The 20,844-nt window shown below is 42.3% G+C and overlaps 1 protein-coding gene across 6 annotated transcripts in view; it reads right to left on the reverse strand.

The window, feature by feature from the left end:
• Positions 1-20,844, reverse strand: part of PLS3 (plastin 3) — an 81,705-nt gene that overhangs the window by 41,623 nt on the left and 19,238 nt on the right. The window contains exon 2 of one of the 6 annotated variants that reach the window (XM_078065103.1): positions 4,059-4,170. The exons of 4 other annotated variants lie outside the window; for them this stretch is intronic. The gene's annotated coding sequence lies outside the window, so the exon portion shown is untranslated. Of the gene's footprint in view, positions 1-4,058; positions 4,171-11,300; positions 11,372-20,844 lie in introns of those variants that run through there. One more of the 6 variants, XM_078065107.1, reaches the window with a different exon arrangement.

Consider the following 20,844-nt stretch of genomic DNA (forward strand, 5'->3'; position numbering starts at 1 on the left):
TAAGTAATTTAGTTAAGACTGCCCGTAGGTCTTTAAAATGAAGATTTTAGGGCGCCTGGGTGGCTCAGTCGTTAAGTGTCTGCCTTCGGCTCAGGTCATGATCCCAGGCTCCTGGGATCGAGTCCCGCATCGGGCTCCCTGCTCCGCGGGAAGCCTGCTTCTCTCTCTCTCCCACTCCCCCTGCTTGTGTTCCCTCTCTCGCTGCGTCTCTCTCTGTCAAATAAATAAATAAAATCTTTAAAAAAATAAAATAAAATGAAGATTTTAAAAATGAAAATCTTACAAGTTAAAATTATAGATGCTCTATTCCTCTTCATGGGGCATTCATCGCACTCTAGGGCCTTCTTCTCTCAAAGCAACTAAAACATCCTAGACTGGAGCTTATGAAGCAAAACCGAGGATTTGACATCATTATTGCCCTGTACACGGGCAACAGTTGTTCCTCACCCAAGGTTGTAGGGTGTTACAATGGCAGGATGGAAAGACTTGAACGTGGACTCAGAAAGCATCAAGCAGGGTCCTGGTTTTGCTCTTTCCTAGCAGTTGTGTCCATGAGCAAGTTTATTTCATCGGGCTCTCAGTCTCCTCATTTGAAAATAGCAACAATAATACCTCCTTCCCCAGGGTCCTCATGAAGATTAAGGATGGCTTATGTGAAGGCACACTGTAAGCTATAAAATATTATACAGTAACTTCAAATCCTTAATGAAAGAAAATGGGGAGGGGCACCTGTCGTTAAGCGTCTGCCTTCGGCTCGGGTCATGGTATCCCGGGGTCCTGGTATCCAGCCCTGCCATCAGGCGCCACGTCAGAGTCTGCATCTGCGTCTCCTTCTCCCTCTGCCCTCCAGCCCCCACCCCTGTTCGTGCTCGCTCTCTCAAATACATAAATAAAATCTTTAAAAAAAAAAAAGAAAATGGGGGAATAAATGAATGTCTAAGTAGTTGTGAGAGGCTATATAAAAATAGGCGTAAGTTCTAGTAAGAACCTTTTAAATGGGGTGTATGGAAAGTTTTTCCATTTGCCCTATAATTATTGACTCCAGAGTATAAAGATGTCCTGTGTACATAAAAATTATAAGCCTTTAGTCAAAGTAATTTAAGAAGGATGGGCCCCACGAAAACCTGTCAGCCACTTTTCACCCATGACTCAATTTGGCTCCTTCATTAAGGCCAGTTTCTAACTACAACTTGAAGAGTGGCCAGGAGATACTCTCACAAATGCAAATTTTACTTTAAATATTTCGGGACCACTTTTAAAAATCACTAACAGCTTGTCAATATAATCATATTCTTCCCAATCTGCACATTTTTTTTTCATCAGCGATCAAAAGTAAAAGGTAAAGAGGTAAAAAGTAAATTTACTTGCTGAATAAAAGTTTAACTTCAAGTTCACAGTATGTGATTGACAGGCCAAAAGAAAGTCTGACTTTTGAAATATGTCCTTTTCCCCAGTCTGTCTTCCCACAAAAGTGAACTTTATTTACATGGGAGAGAGAGAGATAGACAGAAAGAGAGAGAGAGAGAGAGAGGAAGCGTGCTGATATTAAAAAAACCAACAACACAGAAATATATTTTCCTTCCATTTAAATGTAGACAAATGAAATACTAATCAAAAGTAAAAGCTCCCAGGGTCTCTGCATTTTTCTGAATTTTCTCATCTGCAAAGCACTTTGATCTGTCCCAAATTCTGTTTCCTCCCTAGCTCCTCTGCCTGCCTCCTCTATAAAGGGAAAGCTGCAGGGGGAAAAAAAAAAGAAAACAACACAGATCCTCTCTCTCCCTAAACATCTGAGACAAAGGAAAACAGATTTTCAAAAAAAGGGAATAAAACGAAAAGCAAACAAAACCTTGTTTGTTGTTTTTTTTCATAAAAGGATATGGTGTACGACTGGGTCTGAATTCAGGGCGTCACCCATAGAGAAATCTTAGGCCAATGAAGTCATCCCTAATTACAGAGTTTGACTAACAATGCAGCAATTATGAAACCACTCCGCGGGCTCATTTAACTACACTCAAACTCTGAACACAAATCTTTGCTGAGAAAGGTGTGCGTACAACTGACTACCTGAAACTATCAGTCAAAAATTCTGAAAGGTATTTGATGGGAGAGGAGGAGGGGTGCCTGTTTTCAGCCCCTACAGCGATTCAGTGGAGGCATGCAGCCGACTGAATAATCTATTTACTAATCTCTGTCATTCAGCAGCACGTGGGGCGGGAGGCAGGGCACACACGCTGGGAAACTCATCCGTGGATAATCGGGAGTTGATTATGAACTCTGTATTTCTTTTTCTGGTAGCTGAAAGGGAACTACAGGAGAAACACCCGGGATATTCAACCAGAGGCTTTATCCCAGCCACTAGCAGGCCAGGTAAATACTACTGGGGAAGCGAGGCTGGTTACTTAAATCAGAGATCTGGCAACACATATTTAAGCTCGCATAGCCGCCACGAAGGAGAGAGCAACAAAGGGTGGACAAAACATGGAAGAATACGTTGTTTCACAATAAATGAAAACCAAACCAAACCAAACCAAACCCCACAGCCACGGCTAAGGGTGAATAATTCAACAGCGGTCAACAAGAAGGGGTGTATTTGTCACCTTCCTTTGTCCAAATCAGGCACTGCTCCGGAACACCCACACTTCACATACTTACCTGTACCGACAGAAACTGCCACCCTGTCTCCTCCCGAGTCGGGTAAGTCAACAGCACTAGTCTCCAGGTCACATGGGTGTTCAACACCGAGCTCGAGCTCACCGACTCTTCCCATGATTACTCAAGCTCCACACCTGTACTTCCAAGTGACTTTCTACAAGATTTCAACTTGACTGTCTACCCTATATACTCACTTATTCGTTTATATCCAGGCCTTAATGGAAGGCTTATTAGTGGGTACCAGGCACTGTGTCGTGTGCTGCCCAAGTAGGGAATTAGGACCCAAAGTCCCAAGAGCTTACTGTCTAGTGGGAGAAACAGAAAGACAAAGACAATACTAGTGAGAGCCGTGGGGGTCAGGAAAGGTTTTCCAAAGAGGACTTTTGAACTTTATCTTAGAACCTAAGTAGGAATTCCTCGGACAGACATCACTGGTGAAGGTATTCTAGATACAGAGATGTGAAGAGAAGATTATATTCTGGAGGTGGAGAAATGCAGTTGGTTGGAGCACTGTGCCTGGGATTTAGGACAGACATGATTAGGAGCCGAAGGTCAGGGTCCACTTTAGAAGGGCTACACTCGGGGCGCCTGGGTGGCTCAGTCGGTGAAGCGTCTGCCTTCGGCTCAGGTCAGGATCCCAGGGTCCTGGGATCGAGTCCCGCATCGGGCTCCCTGCTCAGCGGGGAGTTGGCTTCTCCCTCTGCCTCTGCCCCTGCTTGTGCTCTCTCTCTCTCTCAAATAAATACAATCTTAAAAAAATATTTAGAGGGGCTCCACTCAAAATCTGGACTTGACCCTCTGGTCCAAGGGAGAAGGAAGCTGAGTGAGGAGGATTCCAGGCAGGAAAGTCTAAGTGTCTACACTGAACTTCCCGCTGCATTAGTTCCCATTTTCAGCTATCTCCCCTGCCAAATCAGGTGTCCCTTTCCAGTTCCCCACTTTGCTCTGTCTCCAGAGAAACAAAGGGAGGGCGAAGTAAATAAGCAGTCTGGATTTTTCCATCATACCCCTGGATCACCTCATGTCTGACCTAGTCCAAAAGCCTTTGAGTTGGTCTATCTCCAGTCTTGTGTCCCTCCAAGGTGATCTTCACACTGCTAGCTCCCTGGAGAGAAGACCTACGATCGATTCTACAAAACACAGGGTCCCGCCTCTCTTGCACGGCATTCAAGGCCCTACGCGGTTCTGTATTGAGACCTGCCTATCTTTCCGATGTCACTTCCCATCACGTGCACGGCCCCCTCGACCCACGCTCTAGAGAGATCCCATTTCCCAAGCAGGCCACCGTTTCCTACCCCCTGTTCCTTCTCCTCTGTGCCTCTCTCCGTGGAATGCTCTCCACCCATCTCCTAACCTAGCTCTACAAAAGCTTCTTTGAGGAAGTCTCTTCAGATTGAACCCACCTGAGATCACAATCCTCTCTGCACAGGACTGGCTGCGTTTTCTTCTGCGACAACCAGCGCAGGGTTCTTTCAGGCAGCTCTGATTTTAAATATCTCGTTCTACCGTCGGAGCCTACGTACCAATGTTTGAGTGGGAAAATACAGTCACCACAAGGATAGCATTTATAACAAAGCTCTTGGATGGAAGGGGCCATATCCCATTCATCTTCATATTCCCAGCCCTGATCACAGTGCCTACAGAGTAGGTAATGATAATAATTAAGATAATATAATAACATACCATTGTAAGTTTACATTACAGCTGACATTTACGGAGGACTTATTCTGTAGGTGCATTCTGTGAAATGCTTTATATACATTATGTATGTTACGTCTCAGAAAAAAACTTTATAAACTGGGTGATACTGTTATTCCCATTTTGCAGACGAGCAAGTGAGCTCAGAGAGGTTGGGTAACTTTCCCAAAGTCACACAGCTCTTGAGAGGTAGAGCCAGGCCTCAAACCCAGGTCTGCCTGCCACTAAAGTCAGTATTCTCAACCATTTTGCTATGCAGCCTCCCGAACAACAGCTTATTGAATGAATTTATTTCCCCAACAAGACTATAACCTTATTAGAGTGGAGATGCAGCTTACTTATCTCTGTATTCACCACAGCCCTTAGAATAATGCACAAACACAGTGCATTTTCTTTCTCTTTTTTAGAGAGAGAGAGACAGAGTGCATGCAAGTGGGGGGGGAGGGGCAGAGAGAAAGGAAGAGAATCTCAAAAAGGCTATACGCCCAGCGCGGAGCCAGATGCGGAGCCAGATGCGGGGCTCGATCTCACAACCCTGAGATCATGGCCTGAACTGAAATCAAGAGTCAGACTCTTAACTGACTGAGCCACCCAAGTGCCCCGACAAAGCATTTGTAATACATATCTTCTGAATAAAAAAATGGCCCACAGCTAGTGCCCACAACCATGTCGATCATGTCCATCCCCTTTTAGGAAGCTATCATTGCTTATGCCTAAAACAGCTTGTCTAATCTCTGCCTGATATTCAGGTCCTCTAGAGCGGTCCTACTGGACACATCTAACCAGTTTTACATTTCAACAAGACTCACAATTAGCTTTTTGATCACAATTATTCTCCTGAGCATGTCCTGTTAACTCCTACATCAGTCATTACCTTTTGTTTTATCCTGTCCCTCTTCCTCTTTCCCTCCCTCCCACTAAGGACTCCCTCTCCTGTATCCACCTCTCACACTTACAATGCCCTCCTCATAATTTTTCTTCTCTCCCTATCCAAATCCTATTCACCCTTCAAGGTTCAGCAGAAGCCTCACCCTCTCCCAAAGCATGTTTCCCAGTGCCTCCGCCCCCTGCCGCCCTTCCTCTTCAAATCCCACAGGCTTGAGAATCCTGGAACAAAATCTGGCAATTTCATTATGGCCTTCCTCCTCTAGTTATGTTAGAGGATGTGAGGACCGCCTGGCTGGGACATCCGTCGTCCTACTTGATTCAGTTCACCTGCCTCCTCCACACAGCTCCTCAAACTTGCTTCGAGAATAATCTTCCCCAGTAAAAGAGATTCCTTCTTTGACTATTTTAAATAGCACACAAATGCTTGTCTAACTACTTGCTCTGCTGGTCTCATTTTGAGACTGTTTGTATCTCAAGAACAGCGTCGGAACTCCGTCTTCTTCTTCTATACTCCCACCGTAATAATCCACTGTCGGATCCCGGGTAGAGACATGGCTCAAAAAATATTCCAACTGACTGCAAGGTTTTGAAGGTTTGAGTGATAATTCCCAGCATGCCCAATATCCAATGACTACTGAAACCGTCGTAGGGAAGAAACAAAGAGTCTAGGGTCATTACTTGACTTTGCCCAAGACACAAGGCTGCACAGCAAACGTCAAATTAAAAGACTGTGGGTGAAGGTAATGAACTACTGTTACCGTAAAAGCAAAACCAAAGAGGCTACACACTGCTTTGTGGAAAGCAGGCTCATGCCGATTAGAGACTACACAAGATCCTTGAAAGGCTCCTAACAAATTTGACCATGGTCCTGAGAAATATGCAGTTACCAGAAAATGTAGACAGTGACTCCCCTAGCTAATACCAACTTGTTTTTGTTACTTAAAGGATAAGGGGGTTCACTTAATCCTTGAGCTGAAATCACTAAAATGGATTGTGGAAAACATACAGAATACAGGAAACAGGTTCAGTAAAGACTATATACCGTGGAATTCTCAAAGTTCTTTCTTCAGAGCATTCATGTTAAACGGGTGCCGACAATAAGACAGGCCGCACTTTTAAAAAGGACACCAATGTTTCCCTTCTCCTGTGGCCCATTCCTTCCTCAGTCTGACAGGCTTGTGCTTCATGGGATTTAAAGATTTTATTTATTTATTTGACAGAGAGACAGCGAGAGAGGGAACACAAGCAGGGGGAGAGGGAGAGGGAGAAGCAGGCTCCCCGCGGAGCAGGAAGCCTGATGCGGGGCTCGATCCCAGGACCCTGGGATCACGACCCGAGCCGAAGGCAGGCGCTCAACCGACTGAGCCACCCAGGCGTCCCTTCACAGGATTTAAATATGACTTCATTTCAGCTTCCTAAATGCTAAGTATTGTGAACAACCACTCCCACCGTATCAGTGCTAATAACTTAGTATAAACATAACCAAACACTCAAGTATCCATGTGATTTACTTTTTAAGAATTATTTTCATACGTAAGCCATCACTATGGCACCCATAGTTTCTTTTTTTTCTCTTTTTTGTTTTTTTTAGTGATTAGTTCTTTTTTTTTTTTTTTTAAGATTTTATTTATTTATTCATGAGAGACAGAGAGAGAGAGAGAGGCAGAGGGAGAAGCAGGCTCCCAAGGAGCAGGGAGCCCGACGTGGGACTTGATCCCAGGACCCTGGGATCACGACGACCTGAGCCGAAGGCAGACGCTTAACCATCTGAGCCACCCAGGCGCCCTAGTGATTAGTTCTTAAACTTAACAGCTGACTTTTCTCAAGGGGCAAGGGGTTTGGAGTCTTTGTGCGTTTCCTTTTAGAAAATTTCAATGGAGGGGAGCCTGGGTGGCTCAGTCGGTTAAGGTCATGATCTTGGGGTCCTGGGATGGAGCCCCGCATCCTCCCTGCTCAGTGAGGGGCCTGCTTCTCCCTCACCCGCTGCCCCTCCCCCTGCTCATTCTCTCTCTCTAGCTCGCTTCCACTCTCTTTCTCTCAAATAAATAAATAAAATCTTTAAAAAAATTTCAATGGAATCTTGGTACAGGAGTAATTGTGACAGCTTAAGAGGTTATGTGCATCTTTCTAAATTTAATGATTTGTTGCTCTGAAAGTCAAACAAGTGAGTCGAACTCTAAATGCCCTCATGCATCACAGCTTCTTAGTCCTGAGAGTTAAGGAAAGGTTTGAGCAGAAAGAAGTGGTGATGGATGTTACTGTCGATTATTCCAGCAGTTCAGCATTATTACAAATTGCTTCCGATAGCCGATGTGGAGAGCAAAGTTCTACGAAAGCAATATTCAACATGCACAGCATACTTTATTCCGTGAGGTTGTCTTTCGGGCCTAGATCTTCTGCTAATTCTACTTGACGCTGCAGCCACAAACTGGTAAAACTGAGCAGAGGACACGGCTAGATGACCCCAAATAAAACTGACAGCATTTTCCCATGAGGCACAGTTGTATATGCCGTTAGGTTATACGGTATTGAGGACTTGAGAGTAAAGCAACTGGCTGATGGAACATAAATCTGGCTATATTTAGCAACTACGCTTCTATAATTCATTTGGATTAACATAACATGAACGCAAGAGTATATTACTTCAGGTAAACATAGTGTATCATTTCAGGGACATTTGGGAGGTGACCTGAAAAACCTCACCTACTACTTCCATGACAAAATAGGTTTCAAACTCCAGATGGATGGAGAAATGAACTTTGGAAGGCTCACCAGTGACTGAAGGCTAACTCCACCCTTTATCCCACCCCACGTAGCTGCCCACCTACAACAGCAACTTTGCCTTGGAGGTCGCCTTGAATGTTTAAGGAGACTTAAACATTAGCTTACTATTTAATGTGACGGAGAGATTGGTATCTCCTGCAGGTATGCTGCTCCAACAACCCTTGAGATGCAAGAGAGAAGCACAGAGGTTTGATTAAGAAGTGCAGGGAAGCAGAGATGGCTGTTACTTGGGAAGTCATGCATAGCAACTGCATAGCGTTAATTAAACCATGTTAGCCCTCTTCTGACTTCTCTAGTACCTACAAATAATTAAGCCATCTCAAATTCTCGTTTGCATTGTTTTAAAGATTCTATTTATTTATTTTGAGAGAGAGAGAGAGAGCGCGCGCGCGCACAAGCAGGGGGAGGGGGAGAGGCAGAGGCAGAGGGAGAAGCAGGCTCCCCACTGAGCAAGGAGCCCGAGGCAAGGCTCAATCCCAGGACCCCGGGATCATGACCTGAGCTGAAGGCAGATGCCCAACCGACTGAGCCACCCAGGCGCCCCTTGTTTGCATTAGTTTAAAGGAGATGCACCACAGCGTCCTAGTTGCTAACCACTAACTCCCCTTACCCAATTCCTGTAGCTCCGCCCCCTTTCATTGCAGGATGACCACCTACTCTATTTCTTCCACCAGTCTGGGAGCTCCTTGAAAGCAGGGCTGGTATCTTATTTGACTTTGTATTTTGGCTCACAATAAGCACCTACCAAACGTGTGTTGAATAAATAAACTCTGATGGAGGCAAGTAGGGAAAGTGAACATCTTTAAACACAAGGCAGACTAAACAGTTGTCTCCTGTGCTTTTAAAAATGCATATTCTATTAGAGAAAGCTGTGAACAAAACAGTCACGACAAAATAATGTTCCTGCATTCTTCACATGCAATTGGCCTATTAGCATGCTTTAGCTATCTACTCGTTTAATGCTTCAAGATACTACAAAAACTACTCAAGATGTTTGCAGCCTGTCCTTTGAATTTAGCTGAAAGTCAAACAGAAAGGTTTTTTTTTTCCCAGAAACAGTTTTTACTTGTTACAATTTTGACAATCAAGTAGCACATTTCACCTTTCCAATAATATACATTAGGCACAAATCGTGCTTTGACAAACCTGCAATTTATAGGTGAAAGTAACGTTTGGAAATAAATGTAAATTGCCCCAAACTAAATTTAGCTATACTTAAATGTTTTATGAAAATTTCCAATAAACACAAAAAAGAAAATAGTACAATAAACACTCATAAACCCACCACCCAGACTGTACATTGATCAGGATTTCCCTGCAACCTGCTTCATCTCTTCTCCCTTTTCTGTCACTTTCCTGAATTATTTTAAAGCAAACCCAGACATCTCATGATTTTGCCCTACATAGCTCTCTTAAGAAATGAGTTCATTTTCTGGAAATACCTCTATTCTATTCTCGAATCCGGCATAAGCTAGATTCTAATCGATCTTTTTTTTCAAGTACCAATATCTATGAGTCACTTAAACCCCAAAGGGTGCCCAATCATGTGTCATTTCCTGGAGGAATATCAAATACTTCCATTTAAAGTAAACGTTTCTTTCTTCTTTTTGTACTTAATAAAAAAAAAAGGAGATAAGACCTTAAAGTAATGGCTATTTAAAAATAAGTTAGTAACTTTTCCAATAAAGGAAACATTCAATTCAATTTAGTCAGACTGAAGGCATTCTTTACATTCTTACCAGTCAAGAGTTTTACAGATATTTCACATATGTCCTAATCATATTCTAAAAGCCCCTTTCTCTGTGATGAATACCATATCAAAGCCAAAGATAAAACAACAAAGTGACACCTCTCCTTCTCCCACCAAAAGCCAAGCTTGTATTAACTCCTCAGATTGAAACAGCACACTCTCCTTTACAAAGGTCTAAGCCTGTCTATATTTCCGAAGTAAACATTGACACCTTCCCCAAATATCTGAATAATTCATGAAAAGATACATTTGCGGGGTGCCTGGGTGGCTCAGTCATTAAGCGTCTGCCTTGGGCTCAGGTCATGATCCTGGGGTCCTGGGATCGAGCCCCGCATCAGGCTCCCTGCTCGGCGGGGAGCCTGCTTCTCCCTCTCCCCCTCCCCCTGCTTGTGTTCCCTCTCTCGCTGTGTCTCTCTCTGTCAAATAAATAAGTAAAATCTTTAAAAAAAAAAAAAAAGAAAAAGAAAAAATACGTTTGCTGCTAAAGAAATTAACTAACCTTCACATCGGAGGGGTATTGTCCTTGCCTAGGAAAATTAACATTGAAGCCAAGGGCAACCTTCAGGTGTGTGCGTGTATGTGTCTCTGTGTGAACTAGACCCACACACATCACAAGGCAAGATCAGACTAGTTAACATGCTTCAATTCAAAACAAAATATTAGGATGCACAACTCAGAAATCACTAGAGATACAATTTTAGCTTAGACTTTGAGCTAAGCTGAAAGCTTATCTGTTAGTCTCTAAAAGTGTCTCCTGCAATGTTACATACCCTGCTTCTATGTTCTCAAATATAGTACTTGTTAATTGAGAAAACACTTCTTACTGCATACACACATCAGAGTCGGATATCTAGCTCTGCTGAAACAAGGAGAAATAAAACATCTATGATCACCAATGGATGGAAATCCCTGACGAGTTTGTGGGCACCGGAAATCACCATCACTACCATGTTACAATAATAGCACCAAAATTTCAACACCAATGATTTTCAGGTATCTTGTAAAATATAAACAAACAGTAACACAACTTTGTCACAAGTCGTTTCATAAGAGCAGAATACTGGTCTAATCATAACCTATTCTGTCATGACAGCTACCTCATCTTTTCCACAGAATTTTGAAAAACCATTTACGGATCAAAGGCATCAAAGGCATCTGAAATTCTACTCCCCCCCCCCCAGATATAAACTAATAGTTTCTGCCATTTAAACCTCTGAGCCCCTAACGTGATAGACACAGGTATATAATTAAGATTTCAAACGCAATTTTTAGAAAGTACAAAGTCCCTAGAATATTCCCCAAATAATGAAAAGGCAGAATATAAAGAGATAATTTTAGATTCTAAAACTTCAAAAATTTTCTCTTATATTTGGTTCTCCTTGAGTAAGTAACGTTTAGAATGCATCTCCAAATGCTTAACTACCCAAACACATAGTAAGAATCTCAAGCTTTTTAAATAAATTTCTGCTTAAATATTCAGTCATCGAGAAGTTAGAGCCTAACAAAATAGTATTAAAATAGTTACCCTTCTGCGACGAGAGCAAACCTGTTTCTTTCCCTCTCGCAGCACTAATAGAAGGAACCTCCCACGCCCAGAAAGCCAATCTGGAAACCCAACATTCTTCTTACAATTGCAACTTTGGAGAGCAAGTCATAACACTTCCTGCTAGAAAAAGAGAACACCCTGACAAAGGAATGATACAATGCTTACGAATCACCTTCCTGACAGCCTCGTGGTATTCTGCCAAATATTAATAAATTCTAACTTTACGAGATGTAGGGAAAAGTTAATTTTTTTTTTTTTTTTTTTAAATTCCAGCTCCGCTGAAATCCTGCAAGAACACAAGGGAATTTAAAAGTTGGTTCAGGTCAAATAGCTACAACCCACATACCTATTTAGAACTTGAACATTAGCCAAGTAACCTGCTTATTTTAGAACACATGGAACCAGCTTCTCCCCTGTGCCCAAGTCACTCGTCCATAGGAAAGTACATTACTTAGAAAGGCAAATGAACGGTCTCGGACTACTTGCGTTCTCTATTGTTCATTTCAGTCTATACCTATTCATGCCTTCATACAACATTTACGCTCCATACGCTAGGTGTTGTAGCATTTATTGCCAAGGATCTAGGTCTTGTTTTCTTTTGAAAAGGTCAGCTATTGAGTGTGGGAACTGTATTTTCTACAGGCACGGCACATAGGAAGTAAGCCAATACTGGGCTGAACTGAATAATTTTCTATTCAGGGGCAGTACCACAGAGTAGTTAAGGGCTGGGTGAGTCCTTGGGGAAGTTGCTTAAGCTCCTGTGCCTCTATTTTCTCATCTAGGGAGGGTAATAGTAACGACCTCAGGTAATAGTCACTATCTTGTACGTTTGTTGGGATGCTTAAGTGATCTAGTATGCGTTCAAAATTGAGATCATATCCTGGCACATGGCAGGCATTGAGTATGTGATAATTGGTAGTCTTCCTACTGAAATTTGCTTTTAAACCAATCGAGCAATTCCAGTCAGTCAATTGCTAAATTAAGCAAATGGTTCTCTGTGAGTGCCTTTTAGGCGAGAGAAGAGAAAATCCATAGGGGTGCTGTGCCAGGCTCAAGAGACCATTTCTAATACTGCCATGGGGCAAGTCGATCATTTGAAAGGGAAGGGGCACAGCGCAAGCATCAGGATCTTAGGAGTCTGCCAGACTTGACTTCTGCATGACCTCGCACAACTACTTAGCTTCTCTGAGCCCTAGGTTCGTATCTATATAGATCGAGCTAATTCCACATACTTCACAGGGTTACTATAATGATTAAAGAATGTCTGGCTCCAGCGAGGTGCTAAGCGGCAGACATTATTATGATCTTTCTGGGATATAACATGCGTAATACCATCTGCCCTATCTACCTAATACGAAGGACAGTGAGATCAGAGACACTCCAGCCCCCCCCTTTTTTAAAGATTTTATTTATTTATTTGAGAGAGATAGAGAGAGAACACAAGCCAGGGGGAGCGGCAGGCAGAGGGAGAAGCAGGCTCCCCGCGGAGCAGGGAGCCTGACATGGGGCTCGATCCCAGGATCTTGGGATCATGACCAGGGCTGAAGGCAGACGCTTAACCGCCTGAGTCACCCAGGCGCCCCACTCCAGCCCTTTATAAATAATCGAAAGCAAACCAAAGCATTTTCTGACAACATATTGAATTCTCAAAATAAGGAGGCAACTCCGACTGCACTTGCTTGTAAAAAGGTTCAGGGTGTTCTCCTGCCCTCATCACTAACTGCCATTAGCGTATCCTAGATTACATTTTGTCTTTTTTTTTTTTTAAGATTTTCTTTATTTATTTGACAGAGAGAGCAAGAGAGCACAAACTGGGGGAACAGTAGGAGGGTGAGGGAGAAGCAGGCTCCCCGCCAAGCAGGGAGCCCAATGCGGGGCTCGATCCCAGGACCCTGGGATCATGACCTGAGCCGAAGGCAGACGCTTAACCATCTGAGCCACCCAGGCGCCCCTACATTTTGTCTTCTTAATGGAAGCACTTTATTTCATCAATCACAAAAACTGCATGAAATATCAAAAAGCAACAAATCCGGAAGAGAAGGAATATAGCGGCAGGAGCCAGAGGATGTGTTTTTCCACTGTCTCCGTGGCTGACTCACTACGTGAAGCCCCTTCAACGTTCTGGAGTCTCGATTTCTCCATTTGTAAAAGTGAGCACAGCATTATCGGCCTGCAGCCTGCCAGGGAACATAGGACATAGTAAGTATGTCTGGAACACTTGGAGCCAACCGGAAGGAAGGACATACACGTGCGTATTATCATGCATTTTACAGAAAACTGGGGGTGCAATTGCCTCAGGCAAGGTGAAAGTATCCGCCTTAGACCCGAAATGGTGGGTTTTCCCAGCCTTACCTTCTCTGCCCCACACTTGTCCCGTCCAACCACTTAGATGGGTCTGTCTCAAGGGCTATGGACCTCTTCAATAATAATGCTACCTGGGACCAGCTTCCCTTGACCTGCCCTTGGCCATCTGGGGGAATGCGTCTCCTTTCTAGCTTTGTGAACTCTAAGGCTAGTCTGTGATCACAGGGAGATCCCGTCAACACCCAGTCTCTGGTTTTAAAGTCTATTGGCAACATCGCAGAACTCAGGTAAACTGCAAAACCTCGTGAGGTTGTGAACGTTCCCGGGATGGATGGATGGATGGATACTCCCTTCAAAAAGGCCCATCTTCTCCTGAGGAACTACGAGGCCATTTTCGAAAAGACGGTTCTACCGCCTCAGTAGTTGAACCAGTTTTAGTCTGCGGCCCATTTTGTAACCTCAGTGTCTCATCCTCTAAGGCATGTGTGGGTGTGCAGGGCCGGGGTGGGGGGGGGCGTGTTGGTGCGTGTGCCTGCGTGTGACTCTTGTGTGGGAACGGAATCTCTGCTTTTACTGTGGGTAGTGAAAGTTGGTGTGGGAACAGAAAATGGCGGCAGGGGTTGTGGAAGACGTTCCACGTTTTTTCTAAGCAGGCCACACAATGAAAACCACATTGGTGCCGCATTCCAAATCCACCATGATGCACACTCAGATGGTACAACCAGATCCATAAAGTGAAAAGCTCACACACGCGCACCTGTGGACGGACACACACACACACACACCCCCCTAAGGGTGGAAAGGAAGGAAAGAGGCACACCCGAAGTTGCCTGAGAGTTTCACAGATGTATCAGGGTAACTCTCATTCAAACGTCATGCTCTCCACCACACCCAGTACGGAGTATATTCTTTCCATGTGTGACATATACACTGGAGGCCTCTCCCACTGTGCTTAGACACACCTCAGTAACACTGACCTATTGTCCTCTAATGAAACACGATTTTACCCATCTGCATGCCTTATAAGGTGAACAAACAAATAATAACACTCACAGTGAGTGAAGCTTCAAAGCAAAGGGATCGTACAGAGGTTACAGGCAGGGAACTGCTACTGTATTTTGGACAATATTGGAATGTTTAGGAAATTTATACTAGGAGCAGTTATTAGGTACACGAACTTCCTGCAGCACGGATGTGTCCGCTTTAACAATCAAGTGTGTCTGGCTTATGTTATCATTCTTTTCATATTTGAGGCGAACATAAGCTACAAATATATCTTCATTACTTCGGTATTCCAAGGGATGTCTCCTCAACAGTAAGGATGTATTAGCTCTGTATTTGTGTAACAAAGTAATCAAAACCTTAAAATAGGATGTCTTATTATTACACATTAAATTATATACTTTGTCCTAATGCACTAAAACAAAAGGTTGAAATATATAGAAGGTAGTTTTAAGTGTTTGAGTCCTCCAAAAATTGTCAGCTGAACTACAGACAGGGCAAGGAACCGATTTAAAAGACATCTGTTGTGACTACAGTTAACAATACTGAAATGTATATTTGAAGTTTGCTAAGAGAGTAAATTCTAAAAGTTCTCATCATAAGAAAATCTAACTATGTCTAACTAACTATGTGAGGTGTTGGACATTAACTAGCCTTTTTGTAGGGATCATTTCACAATGATGTGAAATGATCGATACATACATCAAATCATTATGTGGTACTCTGAAATTAATGCAATGCAATGTTAATGTCAATTACATCTCAATGACACTGGGGGAAAAAAGCCATCTGTGTTCTGTTCATAGATAGTAAAACCATACAAAGGAACAACTCAGATGCCATACACCTTTCTATCCTGAGGGTCTCATTCAAAAAAAAAAAAAAAAAAAGGAAAGAGGAAAGAAAAGGAAACAGGAGAGGAAAAGGGAAAGGACCAGAAACAACAAAAACTCAACGATTCCTAAATTTTTGGTCTCAGGACCCGAGAACCCCAAAGAGCTTTTTGATATGAGGGTTAGATCCATCAATGCATTTATCATATTAGAAACTACAGCTGGGAAAATTTCAAGGTATTTATTTAAAGTAACAATAAACCATCACATGTTAACATAAGTAACATCTTTAATGAAAATCACTAGATCCACCCCCCCCAAAATGAGTGGAAAATTTATTGTTTACATTTTTGCAAACTGCTTTATCATTTAACTTAATACAAAGACAAGTGGATTTTCATACCTGCCTCTGCACTCAATGTTGTTTTAGGTTCAAGTGTATTCAGAAAATATGGCCTCGCACAGATACATCGTTGAAAGAAGTATTTTAAGAGCCCTTTCAGATAATTATGGATATTCTTCCTTATAATGCTACACCGAAACTTGAGAAGTGGTAGTTTCTTAAATGTTAGTTACAGTGTGGAATTTGATACCATACAGATGAATTTTTCCTACTCTGTTACATTAAAATCCATTGGTCTCCCATGCACATTAAATGGGCCTTTTAGGGGTGCCTGGGTGGCTCAGTCGTTAAGCGTCTGCCTTCGGCTCAGGTCACGATCCCAGGGTCCTGGGATCGAGCCCCACATCGGGCTCCCTGCTCAGCAGGAAGGCTGCTTCTCCCTCTCCCACTCCCCCTGCTCGCGTTCCCTCTCTCGCTGTGTCTCTCTCTGTCAAATAAATGAATAAAATCTTTAAAAAAAAAATGGGCCTTTTACCCATGCCTGATTTTGTAACATCACGCACGGGTCATTTGGAACAATACTGTTTGACTAATGCAGATCTTCCAAATGTTGTCCCACTTCATTTTACAATATCTAACAAATCACTTTAATTAAAAACACCACTGATCTCAGAAAAATCTATGTATTGACACTTGATGGCTGATGCAAGCTTTCAAAACTTTGAATTTTTGCTTGAGAGCTCTAATTTTATCCTTGGCAACAAATACTCTCAGTTGTTTGCCTTGTAGTAACAGGCACACTTGGTTCATTTTTAAAAGTTTTTAAGTAATCTCTATACCCAATGTGGGTTTGAACTCACGACCCTGAGATCAAGAGCCGCATGCTCTCCCGACTGAGCCAGTGAGGTGCCCCTCCCTTGGTTCATTTTTGATAAGATATCTGCCAAATACTCAGGTCTGAATAATCAGTTAGTGTGTCATTCACTCTTTCAAGTAAAAACAGTTTTCTATTTTGAAAAGATGCGGCTAATTTAGCTTGCAACTCAAACAACTGCACACGTACTTTTCCTCAGGACAACCAGTGTCCATCCAGCAGAAAAACTTTAAATATTAAAAGGTGTATGCCCAAGAGTTCAGAGTTAATAAAATTAATTTTTCTGCTTCATTAAGGACATTCATAAATGAAAGCCATGTTGTAGGTCTTTAACTCTAAGGGTATGGGGTTGAATTTCGTGACTACTAATATAGGGCGGTGCCGCTGCTTTGCGTCTTGCTAAGGCACCAGGTAGTTTTACCACCATTGCTTTGGCACCTGCGGTGCAAATGTCAACAAAGATGAAAAAGCAAGTAACATCTTAGTATCAGTATGCAAGTAATTTTGATCCCCAAGGGCCCGTAGGCCAATGCATTTTTAGAGAACTGGTGCTTTATTTAGTAACATTTCTCATGGAGTCATCGAATTTTAGAGAGACAAAACACATAAAGTGTGTAGGTTGTTTTTTTTTTTAAGATTTATTTATTTTAGAGAGAGAGAGCATGAGCGGGAGAGGCAGAGGGAGAGGGAGAGAGAACCTGAAGACTTCGCACTGTGTGTGGAGCCCGACGTGGGGCTCGATCTTATAACCCCGAGATCACGACCTGAGCCGAAACCAAGAGTCAGATGCTCAACCGACTGTGTCACCCAGGCGCCCCAGGTGTGTCGGTTTTGACAAGAAATTTCAAAACTGAGACTACAATTACCAGAATTGCATGGATAGGTTTTCATGCGAGTTCTGTGGCTGCTGAATTATGAAGAAAATTAATGCATTGATATCAATTCTGAGGGGACCATTATACAGCTTATCCATTCCAAGCCACATTTTGCAGAATGAGGTTCATGTCTGTAAGACATGAATTTATCATGATAGTGTAGTTGAGAAACTTTTAATAAATTTTTAAATTAAGAATGGCAATATATTTGTTACAAAATTGTTTCAAAATACCCAGCTCATGGGTGGCAAATCAGATTTTTCTTCTGATAAACAGTTAAGTGTTTCTGACATAAACTAAAACACAAAGAAAGGGTTTGAAAGTTAAAGTCTGTGTGAAATGCATAAAGTATTACTATATTAAAATATTAAAAACTAGGGGCACCTGCCTGGCTCAGTCAGTGGAGCATGTGACTCTTGATCTCAAGGTCGTTGAGTTCAAGTCCCACATTGGGCCTAGAGCTTACTCTTAAAAAATAAAAATAAAAAAAGAAAATATTAAAAACTAGGTGTACTGTGGGGCGCCTGGGTGGCTCAGTGGTTAAGCTTCTGACTTTTGGTTTAGGCTCAGGTTGTGATCTCATGGTTTGGGATGGAGGTGCACGTTGCATGGCTGTGCTCAGCAGGGAGTCTGCTTCTCCCTCTCCCTCTGCCCCTCCCCCCACTCGCACATGCACTCTCTCTCAAATAAACAAATCTTTAACTAAATAAATACATAAAAATTAATTTTTTCATTTTATTTTTTTAAAGATTTTATTTCTTTATTTGTCAGAGAGAGAGAGCACAAGCAGGGGGAGTGGTAGGCACAGGGAGAAGCAGGCTCCCCGCTGAGCAAGGAGCCCGACGTGGGGCTCGATCCCAGGACCCCAGGATCATGACCTGAGCCGAAGGCAGACGCTCAACCCACTGAGCCACCCAGGCATCCCAAAATTAATTAATTAAAACTAGATATGCAATAGTACTTATGGATAATATATGGGGTATTTTAAAGTAAATCCCAAACAACAAATAAAAAGGAAGGCGAGAGAAAAGATGAAATAAGAACATCAAATTTTGATGATTGTTAAAGCTGGGGGGGTGGAATTCACATATGCTATTTTACTTTGTATGTTTGAGAATGTCCATGAAAATACATTTTACAAAATTCCATGTGCTTAGAAGAGAGTATTCAGTACACTGGCAAGCAAAAATAAAATTCCTGCCTCATATTCATTCACTGAGACAAATATCAAATGAGCATCCGCTTTGTAAAAGGCACTGTACTTGATGGTATCAGGAAATATAAAGGTTATGAAACATGCCTTTCACACGCAAAGGGCTCACTCAGAGCATCTGTGTCCATATATGTCATGAATTCCCTAAAATGGTTATAACGGCATCTTATGCCGCAGCCGTCCTCGGGGGGGACCTATCCTATTGCAAAGCACACACTGGGCCCACCGAATTGCCAGTCATCACAATGCAATTTGCAGAAAAGAGAAAGGACAAACAGCAGGAAAAGAAAATACAAACAGAAACTGAGACACGAAGAAACGAGAGAGCCTCTCTGGTGTTGCTCTCTAAAAGGAAACGAACGAGGGATGTGAGCGAATATGGGCATGACCACATCATGTTTCCACCACAAAGCCATCATCTTATTTCGCTGCAGGACAGGAACCATCATGTCATATCCTTTGACTCAGCTCTTGTACAACTCACATAGGCAAAAATAACTGAGCGATACATTCATTTTCCATGGAGAACGCTAAGTATTCTAGAATCCTTCAAATGACTGAAGGCAACGTTTATAAATGCCATACATTAGGGCTACTGTGTCCTTTTCACCCCCTTTCCTCCACACGAATTAAAGCCCATCCTGAAGAATAAATCCACACGTTAAACTACTAACATTCCTCAGTTACTCAAGGGATCTGATTATAACATTAATAAATGAAAAATAAAAGTGACAAGCAAAAAATCAATTATTTCCTTATCAGGTTCCAGCTTCCTGCCATGGATTCCAAACAAATTGTCAATTTTTCCCCTATTCCAATTTCAGATAAAATGTGTAAGAGTTCTTGAGACTTATGCAATGAAAGTCTTCAAAAGCTGAGAGTATTAAATGATTTAAAATTGCTCTGCTGCTTCAATATTTAATATTTATTAAGCTCTAGGAAGGCAGTGATTTGTCTGCTTTGTTTACCAATCTATCTCAAGCATCTAGAACAGTGCTTGGCACACATAATATATGACAATGACATTGCATCCAAAAGGAATTAAATTCGGGGCACTTGGGTGCCTCAGTCAGTTAAGCATCTGCCTTTGGCTCAGGTCATGATCCTGGAGTCCTGGGATCAAGCCCCACATCTGGCTCCCTGCTCAGGGGGGAGCCTGCTTCTCCCTCTCCCCGCCTGCTCATGTTCTCTTTCTCGCTATCTCTCGCTCGCTCTCTCGCTATCTCTCGCTCTCTCTCAAATAAATAAATTAAATCTAAAAAAAAAAAAAGGAATTAAACTCATTTGCTATGGTGGTTTATTACATAACCAAGAACAAACTTTTAGCGCTTGTAATGCAAAACCAAATATACACATAAAAGGCATCTACTCTTGTCACATTGGGTGACTCTACAAAATAAGAGGATTTCTGAGAGCTAATGTGGCAAAACAAACTGTAGGTGACATCTTCCCAGTGGCACCGAATCCACGATCATAATGAAATATGAAAGGAAGGATTCTTAAAGTTCTCTGCTTTTAGGAAATAAAGGCCCTTCAGAGGAAAGAAGTGGAATGGAAAGTAGAAAGAACTCTGAATTTTATCGACTTTTCCCTCAAATTTACCACACAAAGAAAGAAAAATCTCACTTAGTTGTCAAGACACCATTGCTGATAGTTTTCTAAACTTTAAAATGAGTACTTTTCAACCTCACAAGGAATACTGAAACCTTCAAAAGAAGGGCGGCCTTAGCATTTCCTGCCTGCCTGCCCTAGTCCAAGATTAACCTTGTCAGTTCTTAGGAAGAACTTATAAAACCCCTTTAAATGACTAATTCAGATGAAGTGGTAACATGAAGCAGTAGTTTATAAAACGCTGGTTTCTACTTGTTACCAGATGTTGCCATCACTTCAAAGTGTTAAATGCATTCATGAAGGGGTTCAGATATATTTGCATGTGAAATATTTTCTGACTTCCACTATTACTGTGGAGACATGTTCCCAGAGAAAAATTGTTGCCTCATTGTCTAATAAAACATCTTTAAGGTTGCCAATATTCACTTTAAGAACCACCAAGTACTCTAGGTGAATCTAACCCTTCAA

The sequence above is a fragment of the Halichoerus grypus genome, chromosome X, assembly GCF_964656455.1.
Source record: "Halichoerus grypus chromosome X, mHalGry1.hap1.1, whole genome shotgun sequence".
Lineage (NCBI taxonomy): Eukaryota > Metazoa > Chordata > Mammalia > Carnivora > Phocidae > Halichoerus > Halichoerus grypus.